The following is a 23,021-nucleotide window of genomic DNA, read 5'->3' on the forward strand; positions in this document are numbered from 1 at the left end:
AGGGAGTTGAAATACCTCAAGGAGTAGGATAATTGAGGTGAATAGGTGTTAAGGGTGAAATTTGGAAATTTTGGAAAATGGATATATATAGGGACTTAGGACCGGAGGATTTCATTTGTCAAACAGAAATAGTTTCTAGAGAGAGGAAGTAGAGAGAGAAGCTCTGGTCTAGAGGGAAGCTGAGGATACATTTGGGAAGTTTATCAAGCCGGGATCAATCTTCACAACTGGAATTTCAAGAGATTTAGCCTCTAAAAGCTTGAAAAGTGGGATTGAAGTTTGAGTTGGGATTTGAGGATCTAGTTCAAATCTTGCAATTTTGAGGTTTCTGAGGTAAGGGTAGTACTTATAAGACTTAATCTAGTATGTATGGATTTGAAATATCACATTGATTCCATATTTTACGCATGATAGAGGGTAGATCGAGTTGGAGAGGGTTTGATTAAGGTTCCTCATGATTTCCCATGATTTTCATGGATTAATGGTTAATACTTGATTTTATCACTTAATATGTTGGTTTGGATGGTGTTTATACTCTATAATGGTTCGAAATCGTGTAATTTGGTTTAGGATTCATGTTGGGATGGATTTGAGGGGGGAAATCAAAGTTTTTAAACTTCCAACGCGCTATCTGATGCATGCGCGCTGAGCGCACTGAAGAACAGAACTTTTTATTCAAGATGCGCGTTGAGCGCATGCGACAATGCGCTGAGCGCATTGAAGAACAGGGCTTTCTGTCTCGAGCGCGCTGAGCACACAGGTCTATGCACTGAGTGCATGTAGCCATGGGCTGAGCGCATGTGGTCATGCGTTGAGTGAGCAAAGCCTGATAGGCTCCCATTTTTGGCTGCGCTGAGCGCAAATACCATTGTGCTGGGCGCGTGGTTTCTTTGAGAAAAACCTTTTATAATTGAGTTGTTATGAAACTTTTAAAAGTTGAATCATATCATCTTTTGATGTTATATATTTGGTATGGAATGTGGCATGGTTATGGAAAAGATTGTATGTAATTATGGAATATGCTTATGTGTGTTTGGTTTGGAAAGCTATAGGACTTAGAGGAGTAAGGTTATGGTTTAGATTGGGAGATCTCTTAGTGAGGTCTGGATATAATCCTTGGGAAAATATGGAATTTGGGGGGTCCCATGGTGAGGATCTCAATATGGATCTTTTCCAAAGATTATATAATAAACCACTTCAGATGTTAGGTAGATTCTGAAGTACTCCTCTAAGCATTCTATTTGCTACCGGTATAGGGGCAAGGTTGAGTCATATCGATGGATGAAGTGGCCAGGATCACTAGGGTTATGTGACAACGTAATCAAGTTGTGTATTTTCCATGAGAGGTTAGGTGTGTGAATGGGCAGGTGACATGTTCACAAACTCAACACTTGGGTTGGATCTGTTGAGGCCAACATTTGGTTTGGATGTGTTGGCTACTTCATGGGATTATATAGTGGTGTGACTTTGGTTTGGATATGAAATATGTATGCATTTGGTATGGATTGTATACATTGTTTATGGATTCTTTATTATTATAGATTATGTACGCATTGGTATGGATGTGTATACATTGGATTTTGAATTTGTTTATATTGGCATGGAGATGGGAAGGTAATAATGTAGTCATTCCCTTGGTATGGATAAATGTTGATGATAAATATCTGGTTTGATGATATTTTATTTATATTGTATTATGATTGGTTTTATACGTTCTAATCCTTATATTTCCATGATGTGGACTGTGATGATCTCACTATGTGGGGGAGCAGATCAGGTGTGAGGCTTTGGAATGGCAAGGAGTCTTTTGGTAGCTGCTTTGAGAAGTGGCTAGACTTAAAGCTTGACCAGCACCTAGGGTGTCTTATTTTGATATTTTCATGATGTTGTAACTATATTATCTTTTTGGATGACTGTATAACCTTACTGATGATAACTCTTTTATAAAATCACGTTTTATACGATGAAAAAAATTTATACATTTTAATCGATTTTCACTCTAGGGTAGCTGATATTTGCTCTTTTTTCTTTATTTTATATTATTTATTTTGAGTTGTTTGGTTGGTTGTTGATGTGACAACTTAAGGCGGATCGTTACACAAGGAGTTGAGATAAGGATCATATCCCGTACAAGCAAAGCAAGACCAAAATGTACGGTCTCAAGTTCAAGAGAGTACCCCAGTACAAATGGATCAGGCACGGTCAAGACTAACGATCCACATCAACGATTAATGTGTATATATTAATTTCTCAAAATTTAAAATTAATTTGAATTTGCATTTAAGCTTAGCATAAAAGTATTCATAGCGTACATATGGCACGAGTGTGCATAAAATGGTATTGTTTACCAACAAAAAAATTTGAAAAGGAAATATTTCAGGGGAATATTCCCTAGAACAACCATACTCACCCATGGAACGACCATTCTAGGCCACTTTTGAGGCCTATAAAAGGGTGTCTCCCCTTCCCCTTCAAAGCAATCCAATTCACTCCCTTTTTAGCTTTCTTCTTTGCATATTTTTAGTTTTTTCTAGTGTTCTGCTTAGTCATCGTGAGTCGGAGGCAAGATAAATGCCCAAAAGTCTCTTCTCCGTTGGTTCCCCAAGAGATGACCAACGTCATCCGACGCAAGTACGAGTTTCTCGAAGGATTCGAGTTTTGTCCAATAGGGTGTTGGATATTGAGTTTTTGGCAAAGGTTGGCCTTGTAGGGAAGGTAAAGGAATACCTAGCCAACATTGGCTATGAATTTTTGCTGGGGATCTCAGAGAGGGGATTCCAAGCCACTACCCAGGAGTTCCTTGCCTTAGTGACTCAACACGTCACCAGGACACCACACGGAGTAGAGATCCCTATGGTGTCTTACTGGATGAGCGGAAGCTATCACTCTTTGAAGCTAGAGGACTTCAATGTGCATGCTGGTTTTGTACCGGTGGAGCACATTGCCACCTAGATTATCCACAAGCCTTGGTGGCTAGGCTAATTGAGATGTCAGTGAATGCCATATGGATAGAGCTCACTGGCATTCCAACCATGCAAAAGTCTGCGAAGGCTTTGGGATCCATCCACAAGCTGATGGAAGGGTTTATCCATGGTTGGCGACACAACAATGGGTCAGTGACTCGTGCTAGCCTCTTTCCAATTTACTACATGAAGATGGTTTGGAAATGGAACCCTGATACCTTCTTCCTAAGGCATGTGGATGACTTTGGTGTTAAGGAAGGCACTGGGAAGCGCTTGGGTTACATCCTTGTTGGATTTTTTGCTCACTTAGTTGGCCATGTTTCATGGAGTCACTAAGGAGAATGACGATGTGGGTCCAGTCCCAAAGCTCATTGGCGCTGCATCCCTACTCAATATGAAGATGATCCAAGGAGAGGGAGACGACTATGCTCTCAAGAGGGAGATCACTGCTAATATCTTTGACTTTGATTTTGATGTCAAAGTAATAGAGTCTTTAGAGTAGTAGCCACAACATTAGGAGGATGTGGGAGACCTCCGACGTCGCATAGAGTAGATGCATGTGGCTAGTGAGGCCCGTTTCGACCAATATGGTTGACGTTTGGATCTTTTGAGCGAGCAAGTGGATCGTCGCTTTGATACCCTAGAGCGTCGGTTTGATGCAGCAGATCACCATCGCATAGAGATCTAGCAAAATCAAGAACGGATGTTCGAGTGGATGAGGTGTCGCTTCCCATCACCCCTATTCGATGACTAGGCCTTGTTTATTTTGCTTTCCTGTAGTATTTATTTGTTCTTGTTGAACTCTCTGTTTTTATGTATTCAACTCCTTCAATTAATGAAATACTAGTTTTTTCAATTTTTGTCTTTCATTTTATTTTTAGCAAAGAAAAAGCCAAAATAAATTAGTAAAGAAAAAAGGCAAAAATAAAGAGAAAAAGGCTAAGCTTCATCATGAAGAAAAAGTTGAAGCTTAGAAAAATAAAATTTAGCTCCTTATCGGGAAACAATCAACAACAAACAAAGATCAACATAGAGTTACACAAGACTAACAGACGACTAGACTACCAGATAAGAGAGATCCAAGACTAGGGGCACAAACTACCCTTATTTCACAAAAAAGCAAAAACATATCAGCCAAGAAGGCTATTGGACAGTTAAGTCGACTTCCCAACAAGAATAGCTAAAGCAAAGCCTTCTTAGTGGCACAACACTAAAAAGAATCTCCTTAGAGGACTAAGAAAGCTCAAAGCATGATAACCCCCAAATGGGAATATCCTAGCAAAAGGCCAGCACATCAAGCACTTGGGGCATCCAGATCACCCCATTGACGTTGTTCGTCAAGCACTCGACATTGATTGTCATCCATTATGGGTTTAGTTCCTCAGTGGCATTGCTTATCAAAAATCCAATAGGGATTATCATCTCCTTAGAGATTTATACCAAGCCTAAAGAGGCTTTAGGCAAACAATACTTAAACACCGAAAAGCATCCCGGTAGGAATCAAGCCTGGAGAGGCTTTGCCAATAATACTCACATCCCATAATTAAATTATCCAAGTTGGATAATTGCCTATCAGAGGCAAAGCATTAGGGGGCATCCAAATTATCCCCATATGATACCCGTTTCCATCATATCAGTGATAAAGCTATGCAAAGATTAACAGCCATATAGGCTACCAAATATCTAAGATCTGAATCAGGGGCAAGGGTTGCCACAAGCAAAGGTACCCAGTCAAGTCAAATTGATAATCGGGTAACTTTCCACAAGATACCTAGTCAAATTAGATTGACAACTGGGTAATCAAGATCCATATACAAGCAAAATTTGGTTAAAGAGTAGCTTATTCCCTAACTGTGCATACCAAGCCTGGAGAAGCTTTAGATAAACAATACTTCAACTAAAAAATACCCCTTAGCGGAGTTGCTCTTAATCAAGATTTTTGCCTAGCAAAAAGGCAACTTTCAGATTATCATCCTTATTAGACTTTCCTGCCTAAAGATAAGAGGCACCTTCAACATTGACTGCTCAACTTAATAAAGCTTCTAACAATATTTCCCTAGTGGAACAACCTGAATTTTGCCTAACCAAGGGGCAATCTACAGAACATCATCCTTGTTGGACTCACCCGCTTAAGGTAAAGAGGAATATACAGCATCAATTGCTTAGTTCAGCAAAACTTACAAAAAACACTCCTTCCCCAATGGATCAACCAAGATCCTGCACAATAAAGGGGAAATTCTCAAAACATCGTCCCTGTTGGACTCATTTGCCTAACACTAGAGGCATTTTGGTTAAGCATAACCATTTGTAGGCATGGAGAGGCCGTGTAGAAATACTCAACATTCGTCAAGAATTGTCAATACTTGTCCAGCCTGGAAAGGCTAAGCTTAGAGAACACTCACCCCTTTGTAGGCCTAGAGAGGTCACGCAAAAATACTCAATGGTCGGTAAGAACCGCTAATACTTATCTAGCTTGGAGAGTCCTAGTAGAAATACTCAATAGTCGACAAGAATTGCTAATCCTTATCCAGCCTAGGGAGGCTAATCTTAAAGAATACTCACCCCTTTGTAGGCCTGAAAAGGCCTTGTAGAAATATTCAACAGTCGACAAGAACTGCTAATCCTTGTCTAGCCTGGAGAGGCTAAGCTTAGAGAATACTCACCCCTTTGTAGGCTTAGAGAGGTTGCATAGAAATACTCAACAGTCGATAAGAACTTCTAATCCTTGTCCAGCTTAGATAGGCTGAGCTCAAAGAATACTCACCCATTTGTAGGCCTAGAGAGGCCGTGTAAAAATACTCAACGATTGAGAAAAACCACTAATCCTTGTCTAGCTTGGAGAGGCTGAGCTTAGAGAATACTCACCCCTTTATAGGATTGGAGAGGCCACGTAGAAATACTCAATGGCTAGCAAGAATAGGTAATCCTTGTCCAACCTAAAGAGGTTGAGCTTAGAGAATACTCACCCTTTTGTAGACTTGGAGAGGTCATGTAGAAATACTCAATGATCGGCAAGAATCGCTAATCCTTGTCCAACCAAGAGAGGCTAAGCTTAGAGAATACTCACCCCTTTGTAGGCTTGGAAAGTTCATGTAGAAATACTCAATGGTCGGCAAGAACTGCTAATCCTTGTCCAGCTTGGAGAGGTTGTGCTCAAAGAATACTTACCCCGTTTCGTAGAAATACTCAATAGTCGGTAAGAACTGCTAATCCTTTGTCTAGCCTGGAAAGGCTGAGCTTAGAGAATACTCACCTCTTGTACGCTTGGAGAGGTTGCGTAGAAATACTCAATAGTCGGCAAAAATCGCTAATACTTGTCTAGCGTAGAGAGGTTGAGCTTAGAGAATACTCACCCCTTCTAGGCCTAGAGAGGCTACATAAAAATACTCGACATCCATAGTGAGCTTGGAGAAGCTTGATAAAGATGAACTCAAATTTCTCAAGCTACAAGACATCAACAAATCTTACCGAGCAACAATATCCATATTTAGCTTGGAGATGGTTGTACAAAACACTTAACCCTTAGAGGATTTGTCAGCATCAGAAATCTGAAGACCCGAACAGATATGTATCTACGTCTTTACTTGCCTTTGGAATAGAAAGTGCTGGGTCTTTGCTATCTGAAAGACAAGTAAAGAGGGGTAGTTGTAGACACCATTTTCTGTTCGAGATGAGAATCTAAAGATGAGAACCTTCTAAAGTTAGAGAAGTGACTCTTAGAGGACCTTGAAGACTTTGGAACACTTCAGGAAGGATCAGGAGGCCTCTGGTAGACATTCCAAGGGTCAAACAATCAAGAATCAAGCCTAGAAGCATGCAATCAAGCCTAGAAGGCTGAACGACTATTTTTGTCATGAAATCGACTACTCCTATGGAGAACCAAAATGGTTGTTCTTAGAAAGGGAATGACCGTTCCAAATCAAAATCTAAGTGTAAAAATTGGGTTGAGAATGGCCGTTCCAAAGGGTGAACAACCATTCTGTGCCTACTATCTATGTCTTCAAAAGACAATCCTTGCCTAAGTTAAAAGGCAATCAGGTTAAAGAAACCTTTCAAGTCCTGAAAAGGCATGGCAATACTCACCAACCCGGAGAGGCTGCAAAGAATACTCAATTCCCCATAATCAGTCGGCAAGGAATTGCTAATACCTGTCCAATCTGAGGAGGTTGTGCTTAGAAAATACCTTCAGTTGCCGAGGAACTACTAATATTTGTCCAGCTTGAGGAGGCTTTGCTCAAAAAATACCTTCGGTTGGTGAGGAACTGCTAATACCCGTCCAACCTAAGGAGGTTGTGCTCAGAAAATACCTTTGGCTGGCATGGAACTGCTAATACTCGTCCAGCTTGAGGAGGCTGTACTTAGAAAATACCATCAGTCAACATGGAACCATCGATCCCCATCCAACCTAGGGAGGTTGAGCTCAAGAATACTCTCGATCAACATGAAACCGCCAATCTTCATTCAGCTTGGAGAGGCTGACTCAACAACACTCAAGAAACCTGGAAAGGTTAGCACAACATACTCACTGAGCTTGGAGATGCTCGAAAAAGATGAACTCAACTCCTCTCAACAAGCTTGGAGAAGCTCGATAAAGATGAACTCATTCGCTCAACTGTAAGACATCATTAGATCTTGTCGAGTATCAACACCAGTATTAGCTTATAGAGGTCGCAAAGAATACTCTTTCCCCATTGATCCCCATGGAGACGGGAGGCTAAATACCCGGACGAAACGTCTACGTATTTACTTGCCTTTGGAAAATGCAATCGTATTGTCTTGCTATCCAAAGGCCAAATAAAGAGGGGCAGTTGTAGACACCAGGTGATGGAGGACCATCCATAGACACTACAAGAAAAACACAAATTTTTGACAGACATAATCTGTTGGTAAAAAGGAATGTAAGTCAGAAAAAGAGAGTTTCCAACGGATGCAAATTTGTCGAAAAAAAAGGCGTCGAAAAAAAAATCCATCGAAAATTTTTTACAAATATATCCGTTGATATTGTTTGAAAATCTTTTTATGTGATTTTGACAAATAAATTCGTCAAAAAGTTTCTGTTTAATTTTAATAGATTTATTAATTCCACACCCCTCACATTTGACCTCTCAAGGGCTCCATTTCACAACACTTTACTTTTTAGCATTTTTTGTCCTTACTCGCATACTTTTCGGAAAACTTTCCAAAATGTCACTCATCCCTAAATTACTCCAAGTCAAGGACGCTTAACTGTGAAATTCTAATGAGATAAGCTACCGAAAAGTATATGCATCTTGTTAATATAGGTAGTGTAGAAAAAACTAATGGTAGATTTCAAAAAATTATTCTTCTATGCAACTTCATACCCATGTTCTAAATACTCCCAAACAAGATGGATGAAATAACATATCAAAAGAACATGGCCTTTGACACAGAAGACAATTTCTATCTTTAAATTCAAAAGATAAAAGCAGATCAATCTACAACAGTTGAAATTGGAAAATTGGTTCCCGGGTGTTAAGTTAAAACCATAAGTTTACAACCCTTTTCGTGTTGTTATGCAGAAATAAAGGTGAAATGAAACACAAATTGAAGAAAGAAAAGGACAAATTGAGGTTTGTCAGACGAATTAGAAACTGGGGAAAGATCAAAATGGGGTGAAAGGAAAATGTGAAGAATTGAAGAGAGAAGAATGTTATTACCTTATTATATGCAGTGACGGAACGACAATTTGTGGGCTGCAAATTGCCGAATTTGAAATGAGTGGGTCAAGCCGACCGTTGTCTAGTTATTCACTTCTTTGTTTAATTAAATAATATAAAAAAAATACTAAAATATTTCCTCTTTATGAATTAGACTTTTTTTTTAAAATATATTTTTTATGTACTTAATAACCTAGACTTGTTTTTATTTATCTAAATAACTCACTTTCGGGCCAAGGTAAAAAATTGATTACTGAGTAACCAATTTTTTAATGGAACTTTGAAAAACAAATTTAAAATTTCATTGAGAAATCGGTTACCTAGTTAACCAATTTCTCATGGGTCAATTTTTTTTTTTGCATTTTCTGATTTTTAAATTTTTAAAAAGTTTTAATTTATTTTAATTTTCAGAATTTAGAAATGATTTTTTATAATTAAATTATATATTTTTTTATTTTGAAATAATTAATATTATATTATATATATAATTTAAAAATTATGTATAATATTTTTAAATTTATGTTAAAAATAAAGATAATGTTAAAACTTATTTATTTTATTAAAAAATTATTTAAAAAATAGAGATAATTTAATTTAAAATTCACAAATAAAATATAAAGAATAATATATTTACACGCGTTAGGAATCTAATGTTTTAGTCATGAGTGTCAGTGATGTAGAGTGTCATTGATATAGAGTGTCATTAATTTAGAGTGTCATTGATGTAGAGTGTATTGATTTACGCGCGTCAAGAATCTAATGCTTTAGTCATGAGTGTCATTAAGTCATAGTGTCATTGATGCAGAGTGTCATTGATTCAAAGTGTTGTTGATGTAGAGTGTCATTGATTTACGCGTGTCAGGAATCTAATACTTTAGTCATGAGTGTCATTAATGCAGAGTGTCATTAATGCATGCGCGTCAGGAATCCAATACCTTTAGTGATGAGTGTCATTGATTGAACCCTATCTCCACCTTCTATTTAATTGAGACCATTCTTGGGTTCAAATGTAGAGTGCAATTGAGCCAAGTATTCTTGTTTTCAAATCCAGATATATAAACTCTTTGTCTACAACAATGTCTTCCTCTTCTTTTCGTGTGTTGGTCTTCTTCAATGGTGAAATCACTCAAACAAACGAAGGGGATACTTTTGTATCCTCTAACCAAATATTTTTCTTAGTTAATCCACGTATCACACTTGATGCGTTGAAAGCCAAGATCCAAAGAAGACTTAACTTACCATAACCACATTCAGTTGATCAACTTTACTTCTGATATCCACAAGTGGTAAGCAGAGGAATGCTTAATTTTTTAGCTATCAAGCTTATCGACAATGAAGACGTTCATGGTATGATTCAAATGGTTTGTAGCCATAAACTTCTTACTTCTGCTCAACTATATGCGGATCTCACACCAATAAATAACAATCTTCCACCTTCCTATGAAAACCAACCTTCTTCCTATGAAAACCAACCTTTTTATTATCAAAACGAACTTATTCACACATGCATAATGTTGATTTACAAACAGATTTCGTCGACCTAGAGTATAGACATGCACTTGACCATGTTGACGTCGAGTACGCTTCTGACACCCTATTTTAATGCATGACTTTCGATATAAAGGAGGAAGTCCAACATGTTTTAAACGCACACCATATAAAGAAAGGTTTGTATTACAGGGTAGAGAAATTGTCACCAACATTAATTGTTGCATGATGTGTTAATGTTGGATGCGATTGGAGGTGCAGAGCTGCTTTCATTAACAAAAGCCAAAAATGGGAGGTTTGTAAGCTATCAAGTGAACATTCTTGTTCATCCCCTGTTATCACACAAGATCATGTCAACCTTGGCTATGTATATATTAGCCAAAGTATTCTTGCATCGGTGGAGAGTGGTCTATCAATTTCAATTCCAACAATAATATCACACATCAAAAGTGCTGAAAGGTACACAATCTCATACCGCAAAGCATGGATGGAAAAGCAAAAGGAAATTGAAGACTTATATGGCATTTAGGAATAATCTTACCATGATTTACCCAAGTTGCTCAATGCCATGACAATATTTCTTAATGGATTTGTTGTTGAAAAGTAAACAAGGCCACTATACAACCAACAAGGTGACATGGTTCATGATTATGTTGAATTTCATTGAGTATTTTGGACATTTAAACCTTGTATCCATGGGTTCAAATACCACAAGCCCATTGATCGAGGTCGTACCTGGTCAAATAAAAATAGTTAAATGTAATACTAGGAAGCTTTCCTAGGTCGTCTTCCAAGGACCATTTGTCTCTGTCAAAGGTTCAAACACGAAGGGGGGAGTTTTGTTCAGAATCAAAGTTAAAACACAATAAAATGCAAAGTAGCAGAACAAGCAAAACTGATTGGCTCCTTGTTAAGATTGTAACTCTCTTATCCCTGGTTCTCAAAAGATTTCTCTGTTCACAACTTAATCCTTGTTCCATCCGAGTTAACCAACTAAGCGAAGATTAACTCAAGATTTCCCTACACGAATTAAGCAAACATATACAACATTAAACCTCCCCACAAGATTAAGCAAATTGTGGCCTTATATATGCAACAACCCAGATTCATTAAACATGAACAGGTGCTGAAAGCATTTTAATGCAGAGGTTCAATGAAGAAGAAGCAAGCGTAACAGAAATGCATATACGAATAAGACCTCAAATGGAGATTACAATATGCTCAAGGAGCCAACCCCAAGGGTTTTAGCCTTCCATTAAAATGAAAATGCAGATACAGCAAGGTAGAAGAGAAGAAGATGAAATGTTTGTCTTCATTCAAATGTAAAATATGCAGTTCAGATGCAACCAAGAAGAAGTGGAAGAAAAACATAAATGGAAAAGAAGCAAAACGTAAAAATACAGGGAAGCAGCTCTCAAAACGTGGTCACATCAGATGGTGGCTGTATGGTCCCTACTCTAAGTCCTAAAAACCCTAGAAAAGTCAAAACGGGCCCCAATCCAACTCTGACCCGAATTTACAATGAAATAAATGAAAAATAAAATAAAACAAAATGCTGATGTGGTGCTGATGTGGTGAAGTGGTGTTGACATGGCATTTATCTCTTGAAGTCCAAAAATAATATCCAAGCCCAAAAATGCTCCACAATTAACTTGAAAATAATTGATAAACAAAAATTAGACCAAGTGAATCGGAATTAATTAAAATTCAAATTACTGGCCCAATGAAGCCCAAACAATAAAACTGTACAATTAATAAGCGATTAAGCCCAAATCAATAATTAAAATAAGTACAGAAAGATAAATAAATAAGGGAAAATAATGACTCATCACCCATTGTTCAAGTTGATGGCACATTCTTGTATGAAAAATACAAAGGAACTTTTCTCGTGGTCGTGGCTCAAGATGATAACAACAAAATCTTTCCAATTGTCTTTGCAATTGTTGAGGGTGAAACAGTAGATGCGTGGTTTTTCTTTCTACATTACCTCAAAAGACATGTTTGCCCTCAATATGACCTTTGCTTTATTTCTGACAGGCATGAGTCCATAAAAAATGCCTACACTAGGCAAGGTAGTGGTTGGACATCAGAGAATTCAGTGCATGTGTTTTGTATTTGCCATATTGCCCAAAATTTCGTGAGACATTTCAAGAATGCAGAAAGAACAAAATTAATCATCAACATGGGTATGTAATTTTTTTTATTTCAAACTTATCATTAATTATTTTTATTTGTTTGACCATATTTCAACAATACTAAATTGTTCATTTTTTGCTCATCTAATTTCACAGCTTATGGAATGACTAAGCTATGATTCAATTACTACTACAATACATTAAGGAGCGAACTAGAAATCAAAGGTGTAATTGAATAGCTCAACACTATACCAAAAGAACAATGAACTTTTGCATGGGACGGTGGCCGACAATGGGGACACATGACTACCAACTTAGCAGAGGCAACAAGTTCCATTCTTAGAAAAAACAAGAAATTTGCCAATTTATACAATTATCATGTCGACTTATAAGAGATGTAATGCCTTATTTATCCAAAGTGGAAAGGAAGTCAATGTTAAACTTAGGATTGTCCAAGTTTATACGGAAATAATCAATAAGGCCACGAGAGATGCAGAATCGATTAGTCATCATGTCCTCGAATTTGATCGTCGTAGTACATGTTTTCTGGTGTAAGAGACCATTAACCCAAGGGAAACACGATCGACTGGAAATTTCATGGTTAGACTACATGACAAGTGGTGTATTTGTGGGAAATTCCAGAAGCTAAACATGTCATGCTCCTGCTGCATGTAAGCATATTCACAATAATTACAAATCTTACATAGATCAGATGTACACATTAGAGTATGTTTCAAATGTGTATAGCGAATTATTAGGTGAACTGCCCAACAAATCTTATTGGCCAGATGTGGAGAACCACAAACCATACCAAATCCGGAAAAGATTAAAAATAAAAAAGATCGTCCAAAGTCATCCAAAATACGCACTGAAATGGATAAGGTTGAACCAGGACAACCAAAAAGATGTTCTCTATGTAGGAATGTAGGTCACTCCAAGAAAAAATATCCTTACTATCAAGGAAATTTAAGTCAACAAGCTTAAATTGACAATTTTTAATGACCTACATTTAAATTTTGGTTGTTATGCGTCTTTCAAAAATATCATGTTTTATAATTTAATTTTTTCAATAATTTTGTACTTTTTTTTTTACCATTTCTAATATTTAATAAAATAATGTTGTGAGCTTACCCTAGCATGTTTTCCCTTGTGGTTGGGACTGCAATGACCATATTTTGGTATGTGAGCAGATCAGGATTAGATGCTCTGTTAGACTGGGTGAGCTTCTTTTTGGTTGAGACTCAGGAGGAGGGCTGACGTTGTATTTAGTTGATTGGTAGCTTTTGACTACCTAGTTGTTGTATAGGGTATTATTCCCTACTTTCAGTTATATATATTATGAGACTTTTTAGTTGTGCATTCTCATTATATATATAATTGTTTAGTAATGATATTTTATTTTATACTTGTATCTGGATGCTATAGATAGTGTGAGACCTGGCAGGTCATTACAAAATATATATATTAAAAAGATCAAAAGAAAAAGAAAAAAATCATCTTCAATTTCAGACTATAACTAATACAGAAATCAATAAATTTATAAAAATGAATTATATATAATTAATACTAATAACTAACAAATTTTTCACATATTATATTAAAAAAAATATAGAAAAATTAAAAAAGAAGAAGAAGGATTTGAACTTTTGAACCAACAAGTGACATGAAATGAGAAAGTGTATTATAGGTGAAATTAATAGTAATTATTTAATTTGTATTTTTATTTTCAATTGATCTATATTTCTTTCATTCTTCATGTTCTTCCATATGAGGATTTGTTTTTCTATATATTAAAAGAGTTTAAATTTATGTTGCAAGAGTTAGAAGTATGTGTGACATTTAATTATGTATAAAATTTGATTATTATCGTTAATTTTAATGGTTTTTAAATAAAAGAAAATGAATAAATTTATTTTTTGATGGCTATGTAAATTCCAATAAATAAAATAAAATTAACAAAAACAATTAGATAAAACTGAAATATATTAAGATCATCAACAAAATGAAAAGAATAGTGTTAAAATGAAAGTAAATCTATGTGCATTGACTAGTATATATAAAGCAGTAAATATTTTCCTCCAAAACTTCCCTCCACCATATTTATATATACAAGTTTTAAAAAATAAAAATAAAATTTTATTGTTTATATAATTATATAATAGAATAACCTATTAATATTAAAAACTGTAACGATATCATAAAATACTAATCATGTTAATTTTAAATTATTGTAATTTTAAAATAAAAGTAATAATAAAATTTACATAAAAATAATTATGATTATATTTTAAAAAATAAATAATGAATATTAACAGAGAAAATAATACATTAATTAAATGAAAAACTTTTACAACATTTTTTCTCTAAAATATCAAATAATCATAAAATTTATTATTTATTATGTTAATTTATGGAATTTAATTAAACATACTTTTATATTAAAAAAATATTAATATTTTTATGTAAATAATTTTAAAGTAAAATATTCAAAAAAATTTAATTCAAAAGATTTTCCTCTAAAATAATATTCTTATAAAATAAAAATAATAATACATTAATATTGTAAACTGTAACAATATCTTAAAACATTAATTACATTAATTACTAATTAATTCGTTTTTAAAATAAATTTAAATGAAAAATTACATATAAAATTAGTATATGTAAAAGGAATAACTTCTTTATAGCTCTTTTTCTCAAACATTCATTAATTACATTAATTTTAAATTATTACAATTTTAAAGTAAAACTAACTACAAAATTCACATAAAAAATAATTATTAAAAATAATTATAATTATATGATAAAAATAATGAATATTAACCAAAAAAACAAAACACATTAGTAAAGTGAACAACTTCTACTACAATTCTTTTTCTTTAAAATATAAAAAAACAATTATAAAAATTATTATTTATTACGTTAATATAGAAAATATAATCTATTAATTAATAATATAAAAATAATTTCTTTCCCTCCAAAATTCTTAACTCTCTTTTCTTAAAAGCTCCCTAAAATATATATATATATATATATATATATATATATATATAAATATATATATATATATATATGTGTTGATTAAAAAAAATTAATTAAACTAATTAAAAAATATGACCTGAACTAAAAATTTGGGCTTAAATTAAAGAAGACCGCACAAAGCAGGCTCACTTCCAATTATGATGTAGCATATTAAGAAATGAGACCAAAATTGTGACTTTTGCAATAACTAAGATGTATATCAAATATGAGGAAACAAGGAATTTTATAAAATAATTAAACAAAATTAAATAATAGAATGAGATTATACTATCAGAAATATTTCAACAAAATTATACAACTCAACCCTTACCTTCACAATTAAAAATTTGCATATAGAAACCAGAACTGGATAAAATTAAATGATGTTTCCTACTCAGTAAAGGCTAATATCCCTACTTCTGCTACAACTTACAAATACATGAAGAAGAAAAAAGTCAACTTATACAATTATTGACTCAAATAAAAATTGAATTATGACATCATAATAAAAATTGAATTATGACATCATTTCCTTCAATAATAACTATTATAATATATAATCAAACCGATCTTTAAACTACACCATATTTAAAATTAAATACAAGATCATTTAAATTTAAAATTAATATTAAAATAAATATAAAAATTAAATTATGACAGCATCTCCTTCAATAATAACTAAAATAAAGTATATAACCAAACCAATCTTTAAACTATACCATATTTAAAATTAAATACAAGATCATTTAAATGCAAAACTAATATTAAAATAAATTTTAAAACAATATGAGAGCATTTAAATTAATATCTAAAAGAATATTGAAAACTAAAATTGAAGGGGCTGCGCGAACGCAAGCTCCACTACCACCACAAATTATGATGTAGGCTCTCCTACTTGAGGAGACCTTAGACCTGCACCTCTCCAAAGTACAATGGAGGTCACAAACCTAGGCCATGGACCTTCTTGATCTTCCATTGACTCCATCCAGGTAAGTATGTTTCAATGTTGCTAGATGCTAGTTATTTAATGTATCAAAGACTATATGCATGTGTAATTTCCAACGGTGTGGGACTAAGTAGACAAGTTTGGTCAAATTATTAAGTTTCTGGTATTTTTCCCTTTAGATTATCCAAGTTCAGCCAGTGTTAATAGTACATGAGAATAGAAATTAGAAATGCACCTATTAATAAGCAAGGATTCTTAAGATTCTTTTCAAGTGAGGAGAATAAGGGAAGGACATGTTACTTTATAAATCTCTTGTAATCAGAGGGAAAATGGTTTCAATGATGAACAAAAATATAATCAGAAGATCCATATTTACTTTTTTTTTTTCCAAAAAGAATATTCTTGTAACAGTTAATAACATTTTCTACCCTTAAAGTAAACTAAACCCAACAAGCTAATTGTCCCTCCTAGTCCTGGAACTCTTATCACATAGTATTTAGTACTGTTGTAATAAGTCCAACATATCACTCACAATGATACATATTAAAACACCAAATTCAAGTTTTGAAAAAGATTTAAAAACTAATAACTTTCAAGAAGTTTAGGTTACAGAGATGCAAGAAATAAAAGATATTAGGCAAAAAAAAAAAAAAAAAAAAAACTGCTCTGAAATATATAACAATATAATAGGAAAGAAAATTATAGACAGGGAAGAATAAAGATTAACGAATTTTGGAAACAATACTTTTAGCCATCATATACATTTATCATTAAGATGAATGCATTAGTGACTACCAAGATGGCATGCAACACTGCAACTAAGAACCATATGGTGCAGTATTAAATTGTTGTGCCTAGTGCAAAAGTTAACTAACACTTGAAGCAAAAATTCTGAAACTGAAAATAAGAAAACTAAGGTAACAATGGTAGCTTAGTTGACATAGTATATTCATTACAGTCTCAGCATGAACAATTTATCAACTGATTTTTCTTACAATTGATACTGGAATCTATTCCCATGGTTAATGACTTGATATAGCTCTAATCAACTCCATGGTCCAGAAGTGGAGTGGATTTGCAGAAGACAAATTTTCATCTTATACTCCAAAAACAATTTTTTTTTACACGCAAAAAAGATATTGAATTGAAAAATAAGACATTGAATTGAAGCACAAGATGTGTTAGCAAACCAAAAACAAATTGAAGATCAAAAAAAATACCTTTTCAATGGCTTTGACATTGTCCTATAAGAAATAGTGACAGAAAAACATGATGCAGTACTGAAATTGTAACTAAAGATTAAGAATCAATTTATTAAAGCAAAACTAAAGTGGTATTAAAGAGATTATGAATTAATTTAACTTCATATCACCACTAATCAAACTTTTGGAGATTATTTAGATTCATTATGAGTCTTAGTTTTTAATTCCCCATGGCAAAGGCTATATCAGATTTAATATGTTCTAAATTTATTGTAACCTGGTTGAAATTAACCCTGGATGATAATCAAATAATATATCCTTTTTACATCTAGTAATTACTGCATTAATTAACATTCACCCTTTCTAAAATTGTGAATATTCTTTCTAGACAATTATCTCATGTTCATCTATATGGAAAGACGAAAACAATGTGAAACTCGAATATGGAGAGAAAAGTAAATAAACATTACTTTTCAGGGCTTTATAGCTAAATTAGAGAAGGATTATATTAATTAAAAATTTATAATTTATAAGTAATTAATAATTATTTTATAATTTTGGCCAGCGTCATTGCCAGTAATGGTGCAGTTTATAGCTAAATTAGAGAACAATTAAATTAATTAATAATGTATAATTTATAACTAATAATTATTTTATTATTTTGGTCAATGTCACTGCCAGTAATGTTGCAATTTATAAGATGAGTAACTTTGGCTTCATGAAAGATGTGGGACTTCAAACCCAACAATATGTTATTTTGAATTTTTGTTCTCCAGGTTTATTAGAGTACTTTCTTTCTTTGTATAACATGTGGGACTTTATACCCATATACAAAAAAATTTATTAACGTTAAACTTTCTCGTTTAGTTACTTATAATTTTTAATAGAATTATCCCAGATTCGCAAGACATTCAACAAAAAAGGTTGCATGAGTGTAATATTGCTTTGATCTTATCACAAAAATTTCAAATCCATGCAAAGTAGAATAAATTTTGTAACTAACCCCAAAACAATCTACGTCATTCTGTACTAAATTTGTAAACTTATTATCAACAAAAAAAATAGTTAAACATAACTAAAAAAACTTCAATTTAGTCAATTATTCACTGCATATAAAATTAAAGTAATTTAAATATATTCAATATATAAAATAAATTTATTTGTTTTATATATAACACTAAAAACTTTGACTAGTATTGTAAGGTCCTCTAAGGAAGAACCATTTAAAAAAATTAAAGTATGCCGCTATATGTGACAAATACACGGTATTCTTTAGTAAAAGGCGAAAGAATAGTTCGCTTTGTATTTATCACACGGCTCCATGCTTACAAGCTGTGGTAGGTGTCTTATTTTATAATATAGAGTTTACTTCAGTTTTGTAAGTTGCTCAATGTGGGGCTTTATCAAGACACAGACACCCTTATCTTTAAACATTTGTGATGAGTGATGACCCAACTTAACATACTAACATAGTCTTTTTCTTTCTTCCTCATTAGTATATTAGAAATAGTTTATCTTTCATCTAATTTTCCTATTACAGTTCTTTTAGATCTCAATACCTCAAAGCAAAGGAGGTATAAGGAACTAGACCTTAGTTTAACTAATCTTGATTTCTGCAATAAGCTTTTTTTTTAATATACTAGAAACAGTGAAAGAGATTCCTAAGGTTCAGCTCTATTGTACAAAGAGAAAATTACAGGTAATTGACAGAATTCAGAATGAAAAATTAGTTAATTGAAACTCTGTAATTTTTATAGAATATGTTGATTGGCTTTCTAGGCCTGAAGTTAAGAATGTGAACAGAGGAATGCATTCCTTTGGATAGCAAGTTTATTGTTGTATTATGTATCATTTCTATGCTTAGTATTGTATTTTATTAGTTTAGTATCATATTTATTGTTTGGTCATGTATATGTACTACCTATAGCATAAATGTTTAACAAAAACCATCCAACAACTTATATATAATTGAATTAAGGTAAACCAAATTAGCAACTGCACCAATCCAATTCAACTGAAATAGCAGAAGCACAAATACATTTGAGGAGCCTTAGAACAACATTGAATGTATACATTATTTCTAAGGCATAATAGAAAATATAAATATAAAATATGACATCTAATATGATTGCAAAACAGGATATTTATTACTAATTATGAGGGTTGTGGCAAGCTTCACAATGTTCACATATGTGGCATAGTTTGTTTTTATGAGATTTCTGTCACTACAATTAACTTATGGACCATGTGAGTGTTGCATGTGTTCCACACATGTTCTCAGCTTGTGCAATCATGGATCAACTTAAGTTCACTTTATCTATATTGTTTTCTTATAATCTCTCTTTTCACCACTTAAGGCAAAAAAATTTTGTGAATAGGTTGCCCTTCAAAAACATTGTTACTATTCCATTGTCAATCAACCACAATGGCTCACCATTCACTAAAAATCCACAATTAGCTTTCCACTTAAATTCATTAAATCATATTCATCCAACTTGTCATATATTCTACTAAAGCACCATTTTATGTGTTTCATGTTTCTAGTTACAAGGAATGTTGGGTATGTAATCACACCCATGTTGTACTTATCATCCAAAAAGATGAAGAAAAAGATATGTGAGAAAATAATGGCTCATAACATTTATTTTCCTCTTCTATGTTTCGGACTAATACCAATAAGAAACTTTGATAAGTAATTTTGCATTAATTATTAGAAACTGCATGATGGCTGCTATGTATAAGAATTATATTTAATTAAATAATAGCCTAGTAGGAATGTAATTAGGCAAGTGTGTTATTATCTAAAGTTTGTTGGCAATGAGAACATACTCTCTTTAGGAGACTTGTCTTTAAGATAGCAAGTTTATTGTTGTATTATGTATCATTTCTATGCTTAGTATTGTATTTTATTAGTTTAGTATCATATTATTGTTTGGTCATGTATATGTACTACCTATAGCATAAATGTTTAACAAAATCCATCCAACAACTTATATATAATTGAATTAAGGTAAACCAAATTAGCAACTGCACCAATCCAATTCAACTGAAATAGCAAAAGCACAAATACATTTGAGGAGCCTTAGAACAACATTGAATGTATACATTATTTCTAAGGCATAATAGAAAATATAAATATAAAATATGACATCTAATATGATTGCAAAACAGGATATTTATTACTAATTATGAATTATACCGTATGGTGGCCGAATCGCCCGAATACCCGAGACCGTCGCTTATGCCGAGTACCCGAGCCCGCCGACCACCCCCAGATGGGGCGAAACGGGTCGGCGGAGTCGGCCGAGTATGTCGGCATCATCTAGATGGTTACGGAGAGATTAATTAACATAATGCATAGGATTAGACCCCTAATTTTCCGGGGCCCAGTCCCTAATTGCAGCCCAATAAGAACTACTATAAATAGGACCCCAACGAGGTATGTAATTAATTCTGAACTACCGCATTTATTACGCCGAGCACTAACTTGAGCGTCGGAGTGTCTTTGCAGGCACACCCCCCCCTTTCTGCTTCGGACTGCCCAGATTGGAACGAGAAAACTGAGACCGAAGATCCGACCCGTCACAACAAAGATAATTGAAGTGTGTATCCTAACACAGGAACATTTGGCGCCCACCGTGGGGCCGAGAAGACGTTTTCAGCCCCTTCCGAACTCTACGACTGAGACCAAGACATGGTAGTAACCCGCAAAGGACAATCAACAACAACTCAACCGATTCCTAATCCCGATAGCAACCCCGTCATGACCAACCAAGAACGCTACCTGTATGGAATGCCTCAAACCGAACCAGAACCTGTGATACAAGAGGTCCGGCCGAACACTAACCGAGACCAACCTGACCTCCAAGATGACTTGCGTGCTTTACGAGAGGAAATGGCCGCTATCCTATGGCAGAGAGAGGCCGACGCCAGGGAGTTGGCCGAACTGCGACGACAAAATGCCGAGCTCCAAGGTCTTAACCAAACAAATGTGCCGTCAACCCCTACTCTCCAAGAGGAGTCGGCATATCACGCCCCGACCGACCATGTGACCCGAACTCCCGTCAGCTCATTGATAGCCAACAAGGCCGATACCACCACTCACTCCCTAAGGCATCCCTTTTCCCGAAGAATAATGGAGGCAACCCTGTTAGACCATTGGAAAAGCATGCCGATCAAGAAGTACAACGGGTCATCCAACCCCAAGGAACATTTAAACGTTTTCCTGACCCAGGCAACCCTCTCCACGCAGGACGACTCGGCTTTATGCCGAATATTCCCCACATCGCTGAAAGGAAGAGCTTTGAGTTGGTTTACGAGACTGTCGAGTGCCTCCATTGACTCGTTTGGTGAGTTGTCGTCCCAGTTCACCTTGCAGTTCGCAACGAGTAAGCCGTACAAGACGACCTCATTAGCCTTGGCCGGGGTCCGTCAGGAAAAGAAAGAAAGCTTGAGAAGCTTCATGGACCGATTCAACAAGATTGCAATGGAGATTGGTGATCTTAATCCTACCGTGGCATTGGATCGGCTGAGCACGGCCCTCAGGCCGGGACCATTCGTGAACAGTTTGTGCAAAAAACCACCCGTTGATATGAATGACCTCCGACGAAGAGCCGAGAAGTATATGCAAATGGAGGAACTGGCGGAGACCCAAAACCAGGCCAGGGCCGAAGAGGGTTACGGCCGAAAAGAGCCAGGCCGAGAGCCCCTGAAAAAGGCGAATGCCGAGTCCTCGAGCACTCGACCATCGAGAGGACCACGTTACACCGCCTACACCCCCTGAATACGAGCAGGGTCAAGGTGATGGAGCAGGCCCTCGCTTCCGAAATCCTTGTGATGCCGAAAAGGGCGAACACTCCCCCGAGAGCCGATAAGGCGAAAGCGTGCCGGTTCCACCGAAACAGAGGACACTAGACCGAAGAATGCTCAGCATTAAAAGACAAACTCGAGGACCTCATCAAACAGGGCCACCTGTCAAGCTTCATCACCCCCCAGAACCACCAGTCGAGGGGGAGTAACCGCCACCACTCACGTGAAGCACCCCCACCAAGAGACTGACGCCGCCGATCCTGGTCAAACGAAAGGAGAGACCAGTCAAGGCATTCTCGAGAAGACGATGACCGACCGAGAAAGATAATAAATACGATAGCCAGGGGCTTCTCCAGGGGAGGTTCCACCTCTTCGGCGAGGAAAAGACACCTCCGGGCAATGCGGTCGGTAAATAGTGTGAACCAGCCAAGGATGCCCAGGATGCCACCCATAACCTTCTCCGACCGAGATTTCCGGGGGGTTGATCCTGTTCAGGACGACCCCATGGTGATTTCCGTCGAAGTACACAACTGCATCGTAAAGAAAACTTTGGTTGATTAGGGGAGCTCGGCCGACATATTGTACTGGAATACATTTGTACAGCTCGGAATTCTTGAGGAGAGCCCAGAGCCGTACCAAGAGCCACTGGTAGGCTTCTCAGGCGAAAGGGTGATGACGAGAGGGTGCATCGACCTGTATACCCGATTCGGGTTCGATCAAAAGCCTTCCCAAGAGATCAAGATCCGCTACATCATGGTGCACGCAAACACGTCGTATAA

The 23,021-nt window shown here is 35.3% G+C and overlaps 2 non-coding genes across 2 annotated transcripts; both read right to left on the reverse strand.

The window, feature by feature from the left end:
- Positions 1-16,119: 16,119 nt before the first annotated feature.
- Positions 16,120-16,282, reverse strand: LOC145950963 (U1 spliceosomal RNA). Its single transcript, XR_014428790.1, has one exon. It is a non-coding gene; the product is annotated as a U1 spliceosomal RNA (small nuclear RNA).
- Positions 16,283-18,634: 2,352 nt separating this feature from the next.
- LOC145950964 (U5 spliceosomal RNA) lies at positions 18,635-18,752 on the reverse strand. The gene has a single exon (XR_014428791.1). It is a non-coding gene; the product is annotated as a U5 spliceosomal RNA (small nuclear RNA).
- Between the last annotated feature and the right edge of the window lie 4,269 nt (positions 18,753-23,021).

This window comes from Cajanus cajan, chromosome 8 (genome assembly GCF_000230855.2).
Source record: "Cajanus cajan strain Asha chromosome 8, NIPB_CcT2T_4, whole genome shotgun sequence".
In the NCBI taxonomy this organism is placed as follows: Eukaryota; Viridiplantae; Streptophyta; class Magnoliopsida; order Fabales; family Fabaceae; genus Cajanus; species Cajanus cajan.